The 22,317-nt window shown below is 42.6% G+C and overlaps 1 long non-coding RNA gene across 1 annotated transcript in view; it reads left to right on the top strand.

Annotated features, from left to right (window-relative positions):
- LOC132249085 (uncharacterized) overlaps positions 1-22,317 on the top strand; it is a 58,792-nt gene that overhangs the window by 1,044 nt on the left and 35,431 nt on the right. Inside the window, exon 2 of the long non-coding RNA XR_009460477.1 lies at positions 20,955-21,159. This is a non-coding gene — a long non-coding RNA (uncharacterized LOC132249085). The remainder of the gene's footprint in view (positions 1-20,954; positions 21,160-22,317) is intronic.

Genomic DNA, 22,317 nt, shown 5'->3' with positions numbered 1-22,317 from the left:
AAGGTGAAGGGGGTAGGGAGGGGGTTCATTTCCCTTTCCCCTGGAACCCTAGCCCATTGGGGTCCCTCCCCTCTCACTGCTCCAGGGACAGAGGCATGGCCCCCTGAAGCAAAGGGGGAAGGGAGGGGATGTATTTCTCCCTCTTCCCCCTCTGGGGGGGCCCCAGCTGGAGTGTGCTTGGCTGGGGTGGAGCAGCCCCTACCATGCCCCCCCCCTTGCTGCTCCAAGGGTGAGGGCATGGCCAGATGCCAGCTGGCATGGCCTCCTAAGGTGAAGGGGCAGGGAGGGGGTTTCCTCCATTCTCTTTCCCACTAGGGGAGAGGGTCTACCTGGCCTGTGGTGGATGGGGCTGGCAGACCTGGGCTGCAGTCCCCTAGTAGGGGAGGGGGTAATGAACCCCTTCCCTGTTCCCTTTGCCATAGGGGACCATGCTGGGGTGGCATCCGGCCATGCCCCCACCTCTTTTGTGGCATGAGGGGAGGGACCCTGAGAGGGGCTGCTGTTACTTGGCTAGGCAGACCATGGCTAGAGTCCTCAGAGGGAGGGGGAAATAACCCCTCTCCCTGCTGCCTTTTGCTTCAGGGGACCATGCCAGGTGGGCATCTGACCCCAACCCTGCCCCTGGAGTGGCAAGTGGGGAGGAACCCTGATGGGGGCTGCTAAGCCCTAGCCAGGGGTCCCAGGGAGGTAGGGGGTAACAAACCCACTCCCTGCCCCTTTGCCTTGGGGGCCATGCTAAACTGTTGTTGGGCCATGCTGGCCTGATGTCTGGCCATGCCTCCATCCCAGCTCTGGGTAGAGAGCAGAAGGGTGAGGTCAGCTCTACTGTCTGGAGCAAGGACCACTGCCCAGCCCAGGGCTGAAAAGCATGGTTGGATGCTGAGGGACTCAGATTTAACTTAAATCAGGAAGGGGTCTGGAACAGACATTGAATAAACTGGTTTGAGCTCAATCAGTTCAGTCTGATGCACCTGGCTGAATATGATATTTTAAACCAGTTTCAGCCAGTTTGACACTGGATTATGTGCACTGAACTTTTGTTCTGTTATACGTTTAAACCATTTGCTGATTGCTTAAACTGGTTTACATGCAACTTCTGTCCCTATTTTTAATGCCTGGCACAGGGCTAAGCTTATACGTGGACACTTGCATATTAGTGTACTTGGGAGCTAGAGCAATGAACCATCTTTTGGGGGGAGGTACTTGGCTAGCATCTGTATCTTTAATATACAGCTGTGCTACTGATGCATATTATTTCTCCAGTAATCGAGAGGTCTGGGTTTTAGAATCTCCTTGTCTGAGAGCCAAATTCCTGGGAAGTGGGACAGATGAAAGTGCCTTATTTACCCTAGTGAAGATCGAATGATTCTCACCTTTCAGACAAATGCCTATTGCTGGCACCCCTCTTATAGATGAAAGTAATGCAGTAATTATTTGCATCCTTGATTCCTACCTATCCATAATGCTTTACATCCTCTTAATTATGTTCCCTTTAATTACCAATTCATCAAAGTGGTCAGGCAATACCTGGGAGCTTATAGATTTGTTTCCATTAGGAGAAGAAATTGATGATGGTTTCAAGTATATCTCTGGTGCAATCTTGTCTGTCTACAAAGAAGTATGCAAAACCCTGTTTTCTGGAGCTCAGTAGGGGTTGATATCTTTGCTCTCGGTTCTTTGCCTTTCTTTCCAGTCGGGTCTCTGCCCACAGTTCTTCTCTTGGCTTTCTTTGTATATCATACTATCAGTCCTCCTCTTGCTCTGAAGGTTTCTGCTTTAAATAACGCTACCAATCTATACTCTCTTGCTTTTGCAGTCTCCAGGGAAAATCTTCCCTGCATTTTACTTTAGTTTTGCCGTGGTGATCTGCAGCTCAGTGGTGGGTTCTGCTGTCTTGGCTCTAGTCCAGTGCTGCTGTGTTGTCAATTTTCTCTTTTTCAGTATTAAAAAAAAAAAAGAAAAAAAAAAAGAGCAGTGGGTGTCATACCTTTCAACTTCATCCAAGTCTACAGTTGCCTATAGATCATATATTCCATAGGGGACCCACCCAGGTCCACCCATTTGGCTTACTTTCCCCACAAGTAGGTTCAGTCAGTTTTAATATTTTTTTTTAAATACTTTTGATAACAAACATGCCTTTGGTGTTTCAATTTCTCCTTGTCCATGTACAGTTTTCTAGGATAAAATGTTCTTTGCCTAGGCAGGGTGGATCAGAGTGACAGCTGTTGCATCAGTAAATTGACCTTTCATGTATAACAGTTTTCAGGCCTTAATGACAGCTGACTTCAATAGGAATTGGACTGGGCCCACTCTTAGCAGTTCTAAAATAATGGCCAAGCACACTTCACTTGCTGGCTGAGTTGAGAAATGTTGATTAGACAGCATTGGCCCCCAGTTTTCATTGTTCTGTGCTGACAGACATAGTGCTGCTACTTGGACCTTTCTAAATTCAGTTTTTGGAAGATGGTACATTATACCATGTAAATGGATGTCACTTAAATGGATCCTTTAAAAGGAAAATTGTCTACTACAGGCTTATCTTCTGTTGGAAATATCACAGCATTTGGAGACTTTCAGCATCTGTTAACTCCATTTTCCATTTTAATGGATGCCTGCATTTTGGAAGAGGCAGTGGATTCAATTCAAGGGGGTTACAAGAAACAATGGCCACAAGCTAGCAGAGAGCAGATTTAGACTGGACATTAGGAAGAACTTCTTCACAGTTCGAGTGGCCAAGGTCTGGAACGGGCTCCCAAGGGAGGTGGTGCTCTCCCCTACCCTGGGGTCTTCAAGAGGAGGTTAGATAGGCATCTAGCTGGGGTCATCTAGACCCAGCACTCTTTCCTGCCTATGCAGGGGGTTGGACTCGATGATCTATTGAGGTCCCTTCCGACCCTAACATCTATGAATCTATGAGCTTAAGTGTTTTACTGAGTAGGGCTGCTTTGAAAATTCCAGAGTAAGACTGAGTCAGTGCAGGGCTGAGAGACCTCTGACTCCAAAACTGCAGGCTCAAAACTTTTCTATTCACAAACTTAAATTTGTGTGTGCTAATTACACTTAAGTTTGCAAAACATTGGTGGTGAACCATTTAATGTTGGTGCAAAAGTAGTTTACGCACAGATCTGAAGGTCTTGCACGTTGGTTTTACAGAACTGCACTGCAAAAATTTCCCTGATTTATCAGCTCAGTCAAGGAAAATACTTTCCTTGCTATTGTAGCTGGAAAACTGTCAATGAGAATTTTATCACTGTACTTTATTTGAAGTATCTAAAAATAAATTAAAATATTTCTTTCCGTTTTTAAAAAAAAAAATGAATTCAATTAATTTAAATTTGGGTTTATTTCTAATATGAAGTTACCTAGAGATACCAACGCAGCTTATTAGATTTGGCTAAACCCTGGGCCTTCCAGATTAATATTTGTGGGGAAATTGCAAAATATCAAAGAAACAAGAGCCAAAACCCCTCCAAACAATAACAATAAAAAGCCTAAACACACTTGGGATAATTCATATAGCTGAGAGCTAACAAAGACTGGAAATTTTCTTTGGCTATGACAGGCCTGCTTCCAAGATTCCAACAGTCTGCCAGGAAACCAGGCAGAATTATAAAAACATGAAACCCTTCCCTTACAATCTGACATTTTTGTGATTAATCAGAAAATATCTGTTAGCATTAATTGGAACCCCATTGTGTTATACACTATACAAACACATTATGAGGGAGAGTTGCTTCCCTTACAGAGTACCATTTTAAATGGACAAGACTATTATCGCTATTTCACAGGAGGGGAACTGAGCCAGTGGAGCAAAGAGGTTAATCAAATTGTCTGAAGTAACATAGGAAGTAGTGAAGACTTGAATTCTCCTCTCCAGAATGATCACAAAGGCTGTTATGATGGCCATTGTAATGTCCTTTTTTCCTATAAGTATTGTAATTACTAAACTTTGCTTGTATAATTTCTAAAATCCACTCGCCTGATATGCCTTAGCAGAGAACTCTTTGGTGAGCTTAAACACAAAAAGAAAGTTTTACAAGAAGTAGAAGCTTGGACCAACAATTTGGGAGGAGGATAAAAATATTGCTCAGGCATGCAAGGATGAAGTTAGTTTCTGCAGTATCTGGTGGCAATGAATTCCACACTTCTTAATTACAGTCAATATGGATAAAAATTCCTTTTGTTAGTTTTAAACTTACTATCTACCAGTTTCATTTTATGATGCTTACTTCTTGTATTGTAGGAGAGAGTAAATGATAAATCCCTATTTACTCTGGCCAGGTACAAATGTGTGATAAGCTCTCAAAACACTCTACACCTGTAACCAAACACATGTTCACTACACACAGGCTTGTTTAAAAATAGAAGATCCAGGACTAAGATGGACATGGATGGATGTGTAATATCAGAGTAAAGTGTTTTAGGCTTGAGCATGCTATCAAAACTCTGCACCAGATCCCCTTGCAACTCAAATTAGGTTGCAGTCCCCCACCATCCCAGTGACTCCTCCCTGGATGGTATGCTTGCCTCAACTGGTGCTCATCTGCTCCAGCAAAGCACTGGCAGAGCCCTGCCCTGGGCTGTCACAGAGAGGAGATAAAAAACTCTGTCTCTACTCTGCATGGCCAAGTGTGGGGGGTGGGCAGCAGGCCCCCTGGCTCGGGTCAGGGGAGCAGGATGGGCCAGGCTTGCATGACCCCTGCAGTTTGGAACTGCCTGGCTTTTCACTGTACCAGGAAATAGGGGGTGGGAGGGGGGGAAGGGGACCCACTGCTGCGCCAGCCCTGCTGCATTATTGGAGCTCCTGTAAAAATCTATGCTAACATTTTATTATTGGAGCCTCCAGGTCCTGTTGCAGTGGAACTCCATGTACTGTGCGGAGCTGCAGCTGTCAGGAGGCTGGGATGGGGGGGGGGGGGGGGAATAGAGGCTCCCCCCCCTCCCCTCCCCGCCATACAGGCCTGGCTTTCCCTCCCAGATCTGATCCAGCAAGCCTGGTGGGGCAAGCCAGGCCTGTATGGCAGATGGGCTCCATTTCTTCCCCCTCCCCCCCCCCATGCAAATCCCAGCCTCCTGACAGCTGCAGCTCCTCACAGTGCATGGAGTTTTGCTGCAACAGGACCTGGGGGCTCCAATAATAAAAAAGCTAGTATAAGATTTTTAGAAAAGCTCCAATAACACAGTGGGGCTCCAATAATATTTCTAGCTGCTTACTTGAACACCCTGCAGTCAGCTATTAAGTTGGTGGCCCTCTTTCCTTATAAGAATTCATTCTCTTAAGAATAGTGTTCCAAGTGATGCTGTGGCTGTAGCATATCAATTTAGCTGCATACAGTAGATTACATTATTTTTATTGGTCTACTTCAGCAGTTAGTAAGACTGGGACAACTTATCTTGGTAACTCCAAGGTTAAAGAGTGCCTCCCCCCACCCCTCTACACACCTATCTACCTCCTGAAAGGAATTTTCCTATCCTCTTGAATCTCTGTAGGGATATGCTGACCCACTAATTTCAAAACTACAATCTTCCTTTTGTGGCAAGCTGTGTATACAGGCAGCAATTGCAACTTTCATTCACAGATCAATGTTAATTATAAGCAGCATACTTTATCTTGGCTATCTATGAGGGGTTGAAGAGATGCAAGCGAAGACGATCGCTCATTTCTACATGGGTGCAACCATATGAGGTTGTTCTACTATAGGTTGGAAAACATAAATTGTAAAGTTTTTAGAAACAGTAGCATGATGTAGTTCAGCCAGTTCACAAAGATATTTTTCATACTTGATTATGTGATATCATAGAATTTTTAATGCATCTTTGGAGACATCACAAATAGTATGCACCATTAAACTAATGCTGCAACTATGGTAAATTACATACTTTGAGAAAATAATTGCTGCTGGCTCAGTCCCACTAGTTGTCTTAGTAAATGGCCTTGTTATGGTGTCCTGTGTTTTGTGTGTGGCTGAGCCATGCACATAGCCTAAGGAGGTCATTTGACTTCTTCCAAAGCCACATCAGCCTTCTAGAACTACTAATTTCTGCTTTTGGCCTAGGACTAAAATCCTTGTTTTCTCTAATTTGATCTAAATAGCCATGATTCCATTCTTTGATTTTTAAAGTTCTATCAAGGTTGAAAACAAAGCCTTCTCCAAGCCACACTTTTCTTCTCCAGTGGGCGATTTTTGTGACTTAATGCAGTAACTTCTGTAGGTGTAGTTACACAGAAGACTACTACAAGAGGTTTCTTCCCACCCCATTCTTTAGGGTGATACATCCCACAGTACAGCTCCTCTCAGGATGGGCTATATCAACATACTGTCAGAGTACAATGCATGGAAGCTTGGGAATCGCTGGCTAGGATTTGTATGAATACATATTACCATGGACTCTTCTGTGCCACTTTTCTGCCATTGATTCAATGATGCAATCTTAGGACATCACTTCACACTTGCTTCATGATACCCTGGGACAAAACATTAGTACTCCTTTTCCTGTAAACCTTTTTGGAATGATGGGCATGAATGTCTGAACCCTCTGCACTTTGGCCTGGGATACATTTGTCCCAGGAGAAACTATTTTAATCTGTTTGTAGCCTGACTGCAAGGGAATTAAACTACATCATTTCCTCACAACAATCTTCCCCACCTTTAATTCTATTGGACAGAAATGCATTGAATTCCTTATCTTCAAGCCACACAGTTCCACTCCTTTGTTTGTATTAAAGGATTTGTTATATTATCAACACTGTTATCTCATTATGCAGTACTGATTTTCTGTCACGGCATAAAGGAAGCTCAATAACTCTTGTCATTGCTTAAAACTTAAGGATTTACTTTATATACAAAAGCACCAAATAAAACATTTCATTGAACAATATGAAATAAATGTCTATTTGTGATACCACACTCATTACAAGATAGGAAAATATTGCTTACCAAAACAATTAGGAAATGCTTCCACAGTGTTGTGTCTTTATATTCTTTAATTGGAAGGTTGTTTAAAAATCTTACATTCAGACATGACTCTACTCTCTAACCAGTTATCATGAAAATTACACCATTATTTTCTGTATATGATTCTTTCTCACCAATAGAAAACATCCAATGTTTATTTCATTGTACAAAATGAGATTCAAATTGTAACTGCGTTTTATATAGTGCTGAATTAATTTGCAGAAATGTGGAAAATAAACATTACTGACTTTAAACATTGCCATAAAGTATGTGGGAAGAGATTTTTCTTTTTCTTTTTTTAAATCTAGGCAGTTCAAAGACTTGAAAGCTATGCCTAGTATTTTTCAAGTTTAAGTAATTTAAAATTAAGCACTCTGATTCCATATTTAAAGCCAACTTAATCATTTTTTGGGAAAGCTTGTCCTTACAGCACTTCAGAAATCCAGTGGTGGTTATACTGCACTAGTCCAACAGGCTTGCCTACACATGCATTTGATGCAACGCGAGTTTACGTGCAAGTGAATGGGTCCGGGTAGGCATCTACACACACAGAGAAGCAGGAGCAAATCTGCTTCTGCTGCCTGGGGCCCTGCAATGGGCCTCTGTCACCACCAGGGGCCCCTCTAAGCTCTGTGTGCAGCTGCTGGAAGTCAACAGCCAACTTCAAAAGGCAGCCCTGCTAGCTGTTCTCTGGCCAGGAGCAGCACCCCTAATGCATGATGTCTCTGCACCAGCACTCTGTTCCCCATGCTATGGTTGCTCCAGTCCCTGTGCCTAGCATCAATGACCAGTGCCCTATCTTTCCGCTGGCTGCTGCACTAGTGTGTTACACTGAATGCTGTCTGATATAAAGCAGTCTCGCCCCTCCCGACTCCTCCCATGTGCAGCACCCCCCCCCCCCCCCCCACCATGTGCTGTCCCAGGGCCACTGCCATGCACCTGCTGTGTCCACCTGGCTGGGCCTGGGCAGGGACACTGATAATGGGCTCCAGGATCCCGCTGTAGGGGTTGCCATCACCCTTCTGGGTCTCCTGCCCCACTGCGTCTGGGTCTGCTAGTCCAGCCAGGACTGGTGGCAGCATATCATCTTATCATACCTAGGATAATGAGTAGTGGCTGGAGGTCTTCCAAATATTTCGGACCATCTTCCGGGACCTCCAGGAGCAGCAACACCAGCATATGGCTGCCCCTCTGCAGGCACCCAACTGGCCCTCACCTTGTTAAAGCTGGCCATGACTACCAGCCTGTGGTACAATGGCCACCTGTTTAGTGTGGGCAAGGCCACTACGGGGGAGGCCATCCTGGTGTTGTGTGGAACCATTAGGAGTTGCCATGTTCTGGGTACATGACCACCCATGGTGGTGGCAGGGTACCATGCCCTGGGGTTCCCTTAGTGCATCAGGGCCCTTGAGCCTGCCCCAGTGAGACCACGCCTACTACAGCTGGAAGAGCTTTCACTGTGTGGTGCTCCAGGCTGTCATTGACCACTGTGGGGGGACAGGCCAGGCTTCTGGCAGCCTGTTGCTGCAGCTCTCGACCCTGCTTCCCGTCCTTTCCTGTAGGTTAGCTGCTCTGTTGTGCTGCTGCCTAGCTGATGGTGCCTGGGCTCAGGGGGTATGGGGCTCAGATGACTGGGATGAGGAGTTGCCTGCACTCCCACCCTCTCCTCGGGGATCTTCTCCAGGTATGCACCCAAGGGCCAACCACATCCCCCACACTACTGCTGCACCCTGACCATGCCTTGGGAAGTACATGAGGACTGAAGGGTGTCTAACCCATTATGCCCTGCTGCTGCTGCTGAAGCCCATGGTGTCCCAGGGTCCCATGCCAGGTGTGCAGGTGCACCTAAACTGCAACAGTGTGGGGGCTTGGGCAGGCCACCCATGCTGCTATATACACACAGCTTTGGCCTGGTTCCTGGGAAGCCAGTATGCCTGTCAGTTGCTGCATAAAGGGCATAGACTTCCAGGCACTCCCTGAGCAGCAATTCTGGTTGGTGATAGAAACTCACTGTGCCTGTGAGGCTTCAACTTTCATAGATGTTAGATGTTAGGGTCGGAAGGGACCTCAATAGATCATCGAGTCTGACTCCCTGCATAGGCAGGAAAGAGTGCTGGGTCTAGATGACCCCAGCTAGATGCTTATCTAACCTCCTCTTGAAGACCCCCAGGTTAGGGGAGAGCACCACCTCCCTTGGGAGCCCGTTCCAGACCTTGGCCACTCGAACTGTGAAGAAGTTCTTCCTAATGTCCAATCTAAATCTGCTGTCTGCTAGCTTGTGGCCATTATTTCTTGTAACCCCCGGGGGGCGCCTTGGTGAATAAATACTCACCAATTCCCTTCTGTGCCCCCGTGATGAACTTATAGGCAGCCACAAGGTCGCCTCTCAGCCTTCTCTTGCGGAGGCTGAAAAGGTCCAGTTTCTCTAGTCTCTCCTCATAGGGCTTGGTCTGCAGGCCCTTAACCATACGAGTGGCCCTTCTCTGGACCCTCTCCAGGTTATCCACATCCCTCTTGAATTGCGGCGCCCAGAATTGCACACAGTACTTCATGTGGCAGTGCCATGTCAACCACTCATCCCACACTCCTGCAGCCAAGATTACATCTCCTAGATCCAGGTGCTGGAGCTCTCACCCTGCTTGAACTTGTACTCCACCCCTGCCTTGTCCCATGGTGCCATAACTTCACCTGTCTCCTCCATGGACCAGTTGGAACCCTGGGTGGTAGACACAGGCATGAGCATGGTTGCAGATAAGGAGGACACCATTGTGGGTCCTGCACTGGGTCTCTGGGCCCCTGCATAGCTGCCCCTGTGCTGCTGGGCCTGGACAACTGCCTGCAGTGCCCAGCATGGGACTGGCAGTTGTGCATCAGAGGCAATGTCCCACAGCATCTGTGAGCTCAGGGCAGCTTGCTGGAGGTGGGCTGCAGGCAGGTGGTGGCTGGGGGAGATAGCAGTGGCAGGATGCGGAGCAGGGGACTTGCATGTGATTGCGGTAGTGGCTGCTGTGTGAAAACTCTGACCCCTCCCTCCCTCCCCCCCCCCATGCCTGGTTGCATGGGGTGGTGGGTGGTGGCCACCATATGCTAGCTTCTCCCCCTCTTTCCCAGCCCCCTGCTCCTGGGAGGAGCAAGTGGCAGTGGTGGCACAGGGTGGGTGGTGGTGCTCTGTCCTTTCCCACCCACCCCCATCATTCTTGACAGGCAATTCGCTAGGGAATTTATAAAAGGACAGGGTGTTACTTTCTGTTTTGTTTACAATTTGCTTCTTAATAATCCCTAACATTGTTTGCCTTTCTGATGGCATCTAAGCACTGTGCTGATGTTTGTAGTGAAGTGTCCACAATGGCTTCCAGATCTCTTTTCTGTGTGGTAATAGTTAATGCATAGCCCGTTATAGTATAAGTAGAGTTTGGGTTATTTTTGTTCAGGTGCATCTCGTTATACTTATTGGCTACTTACAGATGTTAGAAAAAGAAATAAAGCATTTTACTGGAAGAAGCAGTGTGTTTGTTTGAACCCGGCTCTGCAGTGTCTGTTGTTACCAGATTTGCCCGTCACTTTGGGGAGTGCTCATTTATTAGGGGTATGTTTCTGGGGGGTCTCTGTAATTCTTCCAATGTGCTACTTGTGTTACTTGTGTTTCTATATGGAGCTGTATCTCTCCCTTCTGCAAGTCCCCACCCTCAATGGAGCCATCTTGCAGGACTCAGGTTCAGCCACCAAATCAGTCAAACATGTACGCACATACACACACAGATCAACAGGATACACCTGAGACAGGCTGGGTTATTTAGTATTGACACCCTCATGTGCCTTGAACTCAGTTCATCAGGGCAACAATAAAATGTAGTCAGACACAAGCACACAAGTTAACAGACTGCATCTGAGTCAGGCCAGACTCTTCAGCATTCATAGGCTGACACCCTCATGTGCCTTGAATTCAGTTCATTAGGACAATAATAAATGCAGTGAAACATGCACATATGCTAACAGAGTATGTCTGAGCAGGCTGGGTCTGATCAGCACTTTCAGCTGATACCCTCATGTGCTTCAAAACTCAGCATGTCACAATCTCGTGTCACAATGGTCCTAGTAGTAACCCCCTTGATGAGCGGACCCCACTGTGGTTTTGGGCATTACAGGGCTCTTTGGCTTAGGTAAAAGAAGCGTTGCTGCAGAACAAATGGGGAGATCAAGGGGAAGAAGGAGCAGGTGAGGTTCAGAGAGAAAGTATAGCAACCAGTTTGACCATAAAAGTTATTTATTGCCACGTACATGAACTTATGATGATACCAGTAATAATAGCCATACAAGAGAAAGACAAATAAACAGTTAAAGTATTACATAGTTTCAATTAGATTTTTGGAGAAGTCTAGCTTGAGTTTGATTTAGCAAAAGTCAGGTTTAGAAAGCTGTGCCTGGAGTAAGAGAATAAAAGTTATGTTTCTGGAGGGAGGGAGGGAGAGAGAGAGAGAGAGAGAGAGTTGGGGTCTCACCACTCAGCGAAGCTTGAACCAGTCAAGGTTCCCAGGTGTTGTTGGATCTGGCAGACAGGCAGAGCCCTCAGCACGATCAGTGGAGAGATTCTAGGCAGAAGAGGAGTGGAACTGATGCAGCTTTTGGATCCAAGCACCAGGACAGAAACTTGAGCTTGGGTAGGGGTTTTTGTAGAGAACTAACAGTGGCTCAAGGAAGAACACTAGGTTTGTTCAGGGGTAAACAATGGTTCATGTGTTGGATGATAAGAATTGATCACTGCTGGCTATAGGTGGCATTACGCTGAGGGAGCTCACAATGCGGACAGGCAGATTCAGTGTTTTGGATACCAGTAGAGGAGTCATTACTAGAATTAGTCTGACTTAAATGCTGAGCTGGGTGTGTGTGGATGTGGGCTGATTAGCATTTGAAGCAAGGATTCCCCATCATGCAGTGCTTCCCTGCTTTTCTGATCCCAGAATTCAGTGCAGTCCTTGCTTTGGAATCTCTGTTCTCCTTCCTGAATGCTAACAAAGGTGCAAGCCTGTCCCATTTCCCATTTAAATGGGTTGTCATCTGGTTCCATCTCAGATGCAAATGAGACCAGGGGAGTTGCTTCACAAGGGTAAGTTGTTACCCTTGTCTGGAGGGCTTTAGGTGCATCTCCCACTGCATCTTCCTTGTCTTTTGTAAGTCCTTCCTCTGATCAGTTCTCATTTAGGCAGAGGTGGGGAGAGGGAGAGTCCCTGGTGAGTCAGACAGGCTGCATCCTGTGTCAGGGTTCCCCAAGAACACGGAGTTGAGAGGTAACACTGTATAGATGGGGTGTTTCAGTGGGGCTTTTTGGTGCTTTTATCTGAAGCTGATTCAATCAGCTGTTAGATTAAAGGACCAAAAAAACACACTAAAGCACCCAGTCTGTACAGACACTGGGTGAGCTGAATCCAGTTAATGTGGTGCCTCTTTTGGGCATGCGCTGGGCTCAGTGCAGGACCGTGCAAAGTTTAAAATAAAATACTTTTTTTTTTAACATCTGTAATCAGTCATCTACGTTGAATTTCATCTGGTATTTATGTGCCCATTTGGTCAATCATGCCACACCCTTCTGTAGTTTTTCCCAGTCTGCTTTGGTCTATACCACTTTGAATAATTTTGTGTCATCCATGAATTTGGCCACTTTACTGCTCATCCCCTTTTTTAGATCATTTATGAATATATTAAATGGTACTGGTCCTAACACAGATCCCTGGGGGACCCTGCTGTTTACTTCCTTCCATCCTGAAAACTGTCTACAGGTTTCCCTTGCTTTATGTGGGTTCTGTATGTGCAAATTTGCTCTTATGCAATGGCCATTTTTATGCCAAAAATTCATTATATGTGAGGTAAATTAATTCTTATGAGATCGGTGTGGTGGAAGCCCACAGTCAGCTCCTTTGTGTGGTGCATTGTGCGAGTGATGAGCACCAAAATATAGTCTTCTGTGTGGTCTGTGCTCCTCGCTCATTGTGTGTGAAACGTATTTCTGTTGTTGCCATCCCCACCAACTAAACATTCATCACCACCACCGTGCTTGTGTGCAGTGTCTGCTGTTGGTGAGTACCAAAACTGTGTTGTAAAAGTGGTAGAAATAGGTCTGGGGGTCAGTACAGTTGAGGTCTTGGAATGTATCCCTATTTCTTACATTGTAAAGTGGGTTCCCTTTATGTAAATTCAAGTTATGCACTGTTTTCCAGGAACACAGGTACAGCATAAAGTGAGGGAAACCTGTATTTATAATCCCTCTTTGCTTTCTATCTTTGATCCAGTTTCTAATCTATGAGTGGACATTCCCTGTAATCCCATGACTACCTAATTTGGTTAAGAGCCTGATAGGGGATGCTGGCAAAAGCTATTTGTAAGTTCTGGTATACTGCATCAACTTGATTACCCCCATCCTCCTGCTTACTGACATCCTCAAGAATTCTTCTAAGTTGGTGAGGCACCATTTCCCTTTAACAAAGCCATGTTGATTTATCCCCAGCAAGTCACGTTCAACCATGTGCTGAATAAAATATATATATTTTTTATTATTGTTGCTACTAGTTTTCCAGGAGCAGGAGTTAGGCTTACTGGTCTGTAGTTTCCAGTGTCCCCTCTAGAGCCGTTTTAAAATATGGGAGACCTATTGGCAACCCTCCAGTTCTCTGGTACCTAGACTGCTTTTAGCGATAGGTTGCATACCACAGTTAAGAGCTCCGCAGTTTCTGATCTGAGCTCCTTCAGGACCCTAGGGTGAATACCATCGGGTCCTGGTGATGTGCTACTCTTTAGTTTATCAGTTTCTTCTATGACCTTATCTACTGAAACCTCAATTTGGGTCAGCTCCACTGACTTGTCCTTAGACAGAAGTGGATTTGGAGATGGAATTTCCCTAAGACAGATGTAGAGAATGCATGTAGTTTTAGCACTGGTCCTGTCATCCTTTAGCACCCCTTTTACACCCTGGTCATCCAAAGGCCCAGCTGACTCCCTGGCAGGTCTTCATCTTCTAATGTACTTAAAGCAATGTTTATTGTTACTTTTTGTGTTCCTAGCAGATGTCTCCTCAAATTTTCTCTTAGTTTGTCTTAGTATAGTTTTACATGTGATTTGCCAGTATTTATGCTCTTTATTTTTCTCATTAGGATTTAACCTCCACTTTTTGAAAGAAGCCTTTTTTCTACTTATTGGCTCTGCAACTCTGCCATTAAACTGTGCTGGCTTTCTTTTGGTCTGCTCTTTTTTGCTTTGCGTCATTAGCTTTGTTACATTCTTTAACTTAATTGCTCTCATGGAAAACAAAATGACCATGTTCTGCATAAATTATGCTTTTCAGAGCCCCGGTGACCAGGATTTACAAATGTTCTCAGTAAAGTCTCTTATAGAGTAGGTTGGAGGAAATGTTAGTGAGAAATAGAGAGGTGTTAAAAAAATAATCTTGATCCAATTCTGAATAGCCTAAAACCTTGTGATATTTGAGCCCAGCTCCGCTGACAGGTAAGGGAGATGGCAAGTTGCTCACCAATTTGGCGCACTTGTACTCTTCAAAAATAAAATCAACCAGAAATGGTGAAGTGGTAATCATTTGTGCAAAGGCAGAAACTCCCACCTACTGTTGATCTCTAGGTATGCTCACTGGAAGGATAATTTCAAAAGTGAAGTTCTAAAAGCCACATCAAAATTAGAACAGTGCACACATCACAACTCATGACTCATTACAAATTCAAAGCACACAAGGCTTCAAGGACTGACTTGCATAAATTTTGAATAAACTTTGAATTGGATCATGTCTTGAAATTTATTATATTTTTAAACAGCATGAAGTCTTATATGGATTTGGCCAAGCAAAAACTTTTTGAATTATTTGGAACAGAATTTGTGAAACAGGCAAAAGAAAGCAATAGAACTTTTTAATGGGCACTTCTTGAACTACTGAATTGTGTGTAATGTAGTTCTGCCCCTCTTCAGTTACTCCACACTCAACACAAGAACCAGGAACAATTGTAAAGCTAGACAGAGAATATGTATACATTTTTGCAACATCTAAAGGATTTTTTTTGTTGAAGCCCACAGAAGCAGTCATATTAAGATCTTTAATAGCTGAAGATAAGGCATTATTTTGAAATGCATTGAAGCAGGTGGATACAGTAATCCTCTTCAGTGCAGAGCGAGATGTCACAGAAGTGTCAGCTGTATGTAAAAGGAGTGGAAGAATGGTACTGAACATTAAACGGTTCATGATCAGAACACTAGTTTCAATGGCAGAGCATAAGGCAGGGTGGCATCTTTTGAGACTAACTGGTTCATAAAGACACAAGCTTTCCTAGGCAATAACATGCTTTTTCAGATGCCAGGAATGATGCATTTGAGGAGTTATTCATCCATGTTAAATGTATCCCCTAAAGAAGTTTAAATATGACCAATGTAGGTTCTAAATCAGAAAAGACTGACCATATTACTGAGCGTCGGCTACAGCTAGTTCTATCAAATGTTGCCTCAAGTTAGGGTAGACTCGGACCATTATTACTGCATGAAACATCCACTGAATACATTGGTGTGTTCTGAAAATGCATTAAAAGGGTTGAATTAATAGATGTTACAGTAATGAGCTCCTAAAAACTTTATGTGCTTATAAGATAGTATCATAGGATAACAAGGGCTAAACAGTTCCTTCAAAATAGATTTTGATTTTTTTTAACTTTTTTCTGACTTCAATAATAACAAGCCTTAAAAAATGAGCTGGACCGCTGACACAAAGTGAGAAGGATTAGTAGTGACTATCTTCTGGGCTATTAGAACTCATGGGAGATGTGGTGGATGAACAAAAATAATTTTGAGTAACTTCAGCTTCTAACTTCAAGAATCAAAAATGTGATTCTGGCTTTTAAAGTTTTGTGCAACTACTGATCAGAATGCTTTCATGAGCATAAGGGGAGTTGGGAAAAATTAGAATAATTTTAAAGCAGGTTTTATTTCCTACCTTGTATTTTCAGAAGTTAAGCCCGGAGGGTGGGGCATAGCAGTTTTCATTTATGTTTTGGCAACGATGTCAAATGTTGATGTGGAAAATACTTCCATCAAAAACTGACAGGTTAATTTTGGAAAGTGGTCTACATTTGACTTGTAGCATTTATTTGGGGTCAGGGGTCAGGTTAGGTTACCTACTTAGGAGTACATTTTGGGGGTGCTGACAGGTACCTTAGCATCTCACATCTTTTAATATTCTTGCATCATTCTTCCTTTTGTTATTTTATATGGACTACTTTAGTACTCAGCTATCCTGGTCATAGACCATTGTGTTTGGAGCTATATGAACACTAAATAAAAGGTAGTCTCTTCTCCAAAGACCTGACCATCTAAGGCAAAAGACAACAGATACAGGTAGAGAGACAGATGAGGGAGTGGTTTTTGTTTTTTGGGTTTTTTTATTAGTAGCTTGATACTGAAGAGAAAATGGAAGAAGCAGGAAACAGTAAGTCAGCTGTTAAGCATATTAAAACTTTTAAAGAAAACTTTAAAATTATTCTTTTTTTCAAAAAATGAATTCAGAGAGTGTATAGGCTCCTCATTAGTAGCTGTCATACTGGAAACATCTTACAGTTGAAGTGTCACAATTTTCTAGGCCTGTGCTTGATGAAAGTTGATCAGCAGAATCTGTGCATGGCAGGAATCTTCTATCTAATGGCCTGTGCTAGGAAACTTCTTTGATTTTTACAAATACTTATTTTTATTTTGTAGAACAGGACAGAAAAAACAGAAATATATGGTACTTATATAAAGCAGGCCTTGTATATCCTCTTCTATTTTCATCTTTAGCATAATACATATGAGACCTCAACAGCAAAAACAAAGTGACATAACACTTAAACACACCAAAATTTTATGCTCAATATATAGATTATATCTTCTTGTACCTTAAAACATGATCATATGCATTGCTCAAAAGTAACTTCACACACAGGATTAAGGTTCTTACTTGATTTAAACCCATAATTGTTTTTTAAAGGACAATACTTTTATTTATACAAATATTTACATTAGTTAACAAGGACTTATGAGAAAGTGAATGTATTGCAGCCTCTTAATAGGCCTCTGCTGATCACATGGTTACTTGAAGAAAAGTATAAAAGGAAGAGGTAGTTTGTTTGAATAAAAAAAATGTGGCTTTTTGCTTTCTAGCAAGCTAATATGGGAAAAACATAATGGGAAATATATTTTTTTTTAGTCAGTTTATTTTCTGTAATTGTTTGGCAGGTAATAAAGGAAACCTAGAGGACAGGACCTCATGGTGATGATATTTGGAGCTTTACATCCCTTTCCTGGCTGTAGGAATTGTTAACTGGCCTGTACAATTCATATATTCATAGATCCATAGGGGCTGGAAGGGACCTCACAAGATCATTGGGTCCAGTCCCCCTGTACTAGGCAGGGAAGACAAATGGGGTCACCCCAGTGAGGTGACTGTCCGGTCTCCTCTTGAACATTTCCATGGTAGGCAATTACACCACCTCTTGAGGGAATTTATTCCACAGTCTAGAAACCCTGACTGTGAAGAAGTTTTTCCTAGAGTTGAGCCTGAAGCGGTCTTCCAGGAGTATGCATCCATTACTCCTGGTATTCCCCAAGGGTGCCCAGGTGTACAGCTGTTCTCTGAGCCCTTGATGTATTTCCCTGATGTAGTGGTAAGCTGCTACCAAGTCCATTCTCAGCCTTCTTTTTTTTAGGCTAAAGAAGCCCAAGTCCCTAATCTCTCCTTGTATGGTCTACCTTGCAAGTCTCTGATCACACAGGTGGCTATTATCTGGACTCTCAAATTTTCCCATGTCCTTGTTGAAGTGCAGCGTCCAGAACTGGTTACAGTACTCCTGCTGTGGTCTCACGAGTGCAGAGTACAGTGGAAGATTCACTTCCTTGGTTTTACATGAGAAGCAGCAGTTGATGCATGCCAGAGTATTGTTTGCCCAACTGACTACAGGGTTGCATTGATGGCTCATGTTCATGCGATGGTCGATTATTACCCCTACGTCCATTTCAGTCAAGGTGCTAGTCAAATTGGTGCCACCTGGGCTGTAGGTATGTTAGGGATTGTTTGCCCCCAGATGGAGTACTTTATACTTCTCAGCGCTGAATTTCATCTGGTTCTGATGTGCCCAACTCACCAGCCTGTCCAGGTCTGTCTTAATCTGCAGCCTATCTTCAGGCGTGACCACGTTACCCCATAACTTGGTGTCGTCCACGAACTTGGCCACTGAGTTTTTCACCCCCACATCCAAATTATTGATAAAGATATTAAAAAACACTGAACTAAGCATGGACTCTGGAAATGAGAGCTTGAAAGACTTTGACTTCATAATACTTCTAGCCTGGTGACCAGAGCACCTATCTGCAAGGAGAAGACTCAAATTAAAGTCAACTATTTGTCTGGTTTAGGTCATGAACTTGAGCCAAGGTTTCTCATCTTTCAGAACAGTGTCCTGTAACTGAGGCAAAATTTACTCCATTGCAGCTGTTCTAGTTGGTATAAAATACTTGCATAGTCATTGAAGCAGAGCACAAAAGAGTGCAAATGTCTCTCTAATCTTTTGGTTAGTTCTAATTCACCTTCATTCCAGATTCACTCTTTGAATGTTTACTTTTTTTTTTACAAAGTGGGTAAATATCAACTAGAAATACAAAATCATAGTTATAGAAAAGGGATCGCCAGAGGTCATCTACTCCAACTCCCTGCCTGTGGCAGGTTCATCCCTATCCAAACCACCCCATACAAATCCATTATCTAACATATTAGTAAAATTAAAGGGGAACCCTTGACACAATCACAAGACGACACCCTAACCTGCCGCAGGAAAACAATGATGCCAATGTCCTAATGCTGAGAGAGAGCACCAGCTCCTGCCCCAGAATGTGAGGTGATTAGGGCATGGGAGTAAATTCAAATAAACTCAGCCAAAAGGGGAAATGGAAATTGGGTTTCTTTTTAAATGAGTGCTCTAACAATGAACCACCTGCAGAATTTCACCTAAATTCATCTAATATCAGAATGACTGCATTACATTTTTCAGCAAACTTACTATTCTGACCCTTCAAAAAAAATCAGTCAGTTTAGTGTTCAAAGAGTCACTTGAGGGGAACTACCAAGTAAAACTGATCTTAAACCAGAGCAGATCTTAATTTAATTCTATGAATCAAACTGGGTGACGTCTATTACCGAAAGTGGCAATGTAGTGAAAGCGCCAACTCTAGTTATCTTAAATTCTCAGATTTAAGATATATAAAAATATTTTATCCTGATAGTGTGTCTCTAAAGGCATACTTAAATGATTATGTTATTACTATAATAAGACATCATATAAAGGCGATATAAATTGTTAAAATGAGATAAACAAGATTTTACCAATTAGGTGGGCACGTGATAATAATGCACACGATGCTTCAATCACTTTGCTACATTTAGCATCATAAAATTGTAACATCTGTGATATAATCCATCAAATCTTTCCTTATACAGCAATTTTTGGCAACCGGCATCAATTGCTAATACACAACTTATGCAAATACTATACATTGACACTTGTATCTAATATTTTTTCTCTTTTATTGGTCCAAATGAGAGTCTTTATAGTTTGATTACACTTAGTTAAAAAGTCATAAGCTAGTTATTGTGACTAAAGCTGGTTGAAAAGCAGGATTTCTGGTTCCGGGAAAATTGTTTTTCTCTGTTAATTTTGAAATTTGCTTTCTATCTCCATTTGGAACCCAGCTGAACATTTCCAAAATTTCCCATGATCTGAGCAAATTCTTTTCAGAAACAGTGATGCACATTATTCCCAAAATGAAATAGCTGCCCAGACACTGGTGCTGCTCAGTGAAATCAACATTCTTGCCACTTTTGTTGAGCAGCTGCCCGGCGTAACAGGCTTTCATGCTCCACTGCCTGGAAATCTTGGCATTGATGGACGCCTTTGAGTCAGAAACACCAAGTTCCCAACCCAGTGTCAGTCTTGCCTAGTAGAACAATCACCAAGTTGAATGTCCTGGAAAGCTTGAGTTTCTGTTGCTTGACCAACTTACAGGAACCCAGGCAGGACTGCGTAGAAACCTTGTTTTGGACTTATGGAAAGTACATCAAATTTGAGAGCTTTCAGAGGAAGCCTTTGAGGTTTAATTAATTCATACTTTCTAATGAAACTGTTTCTTTGAAAAAAATTCTAACCATCTCCAGTTGTGACACTCACGTTCACCTGAAACATGCTAAATGTGTGTTTAAGCTTGTAAAAAAGAAATTTACAATCATTCATTGAGTTTCTTCTGTGGGGAAATAAATTAGGTGAAATATTACAGGGTGCCTTGAGATCTGAACTTCTATAAACTATCTTTCCTTTTCTCAACCCCTCCCTCAGACTGTCAGTGTTTTATAAGCTTTTTAACATGCTAAGAGCGCAGATTTAAAAGCTGTCATAGAGCTGAATATCTGTGATGCGGTTTTTTGCCAGAGGATTTTAGAGAATTTTGTTTTTATTACAGTTAAATATTAGTTTCCAACACAGAAGCAGGGAGGGAATTGTTAAAGAGCTCCCTATGCTCTCTCTCACCTTTTGCATAGTGGGTAGTGGTAAGTATTGTGGCAATAATCATCCATCATCAACTTTGTTGGGCTGGCCATATTATCCAGATGTAGGACTCCAAACTCCTGAAGCAAGTTTTATTCTCCCAGATCAGCCAAGGGTTACACTCAAGAGAAGGGCAGAGTAAGCACTTTGGGGATGTCCTCAAGGCCAACTTAAAAAAAATGCAACATCAATGTCAACTTGTGGGAGACTATTGTCCAGGACTGCCCCAAATGGTACTTGGAAACCTCATGACAACAACAGGAGATGGAAACCTGCTCAGGTCCCTACCAACCCTACCAACTATGAACTATGAAATTATGAAAAGCAGGAGCAGCAGAAACAGCGTGTCACAGACCAAATAAAAATATCCATTCTCACCTACCCAACACAGAAACATATCCAAGCTGCAGTAGAGTCTGTTGATCCTGGGCCAGCCTCAGAAGCCGTTTCGGATACACATATAACACAATCATTGAAGACAATCATCCTCAATTGAGGGATTCCTGAAGAGAGTGGTGAGAGTGCCAGTCTTTGATTTGTATTCAACCTCCCCTCCATCATCATCTAAGGCTTCTGTGTAACCTTAAGCAAACCAGGTAAGCCAAGATCTTCAAGACTACTTGCATGCATGTCGTATCTGGTTGAGAGCAATCAATTATTTTAATGGTCCAACCCCCACTTTAAGCTGCAGTCATGAAAAATGGAAGACTAAGACAACAATCCCAGATGTTTCTATGCTTAGATGTTTAGAAGGACCTTGCTTTTTTAAATCTAAGGTCCTAAAGTTCAGAGTTCTGTGAATACATTGAAGGAAGGACTTGCTTTCCAGTTAGAGATTCTAATCGAAAATATGAGATGTCTATAAAGACATGTGACTGTGTTAGATCAGTACAACTCCTAGAGGATTAGGGAAGACCAAGCTCTATCTGTTATCTCAGAGTATTTATATTTGCCTTTCTGTTCCTTGAATAGAGATAATTGTAGTTACACCTTCCTCCCCTTCAAATATTATAAGATTTATGGTTATAAAGTAAATTAGGCATAGTTAATTGCTGCTGGAAAAAAATAATATTTCAAATTTTGGCTGCTCTGACAGTCTCTGTGCTTTATCTTCCTCTTTATTGTAAGCTCAAAGTTATTATCATACATTTTTCTATCTGCTTCTTCATCTAAGCAACTTCTGCTGAAACTATGCCAAGAGTAATAAACAAATTTCAAGATACTGGTATATTTTAATAGTTTCAACAAATATATTTGCACTTCTGCATGAAATTATTTTTCATGTTAAATGGTAGCATTTTATTACTTATACAAAGTTTAAATAGCCATAATTTATATGATTAATCTTGACTTTTAGCAGTGGCCATCAGTGAACAAAATATTTTATACAAATAGTGGATTTGATTGTGGATTTTTAAACATAATTGTCCTGGGTGAAGTAAAATGTGGATGTTAATGCTGCTGTATTAGCTAGATCTATTCTGTTTTTCTAAATAACTGATAATATAAAATGCAAAAAGAAATAGAGAGCGCTAGAGAAGAAAAAAATAACCAACCAACCAACCCCTGCCCTCCAAACTGTTTAGCTGTAGGAAAAAATCATTAGCATGCCTACTTGAAAGTAGGTAGACTTCAAATGACACCACTCAGAGTGTTCCTTTTCTGTATGTAATGAATTACATTTTTAACAACTGACTATGATTTATTTATAGCAAGCAAAAGAGCATGTCTTCCCCAAATCCATTTTGTGTTGC

This window comes from Alligator mississippiensis, chromosome 3, assembly GCF_030867095.1.
Source record: "Alligator mississippiensis isolate rAllMis1 chromosome 3, rAllMis1, whole genome shotgun sequence".
Lineage (NCBI taxonomy): Eukaryota > Metazoa > Chordata > Crocodylia > Alligatoridae > Alligator > Alligator mississippiensis.
This window is presented reverse-complemented; position numbering and strand designations above follow the sequence as displayed.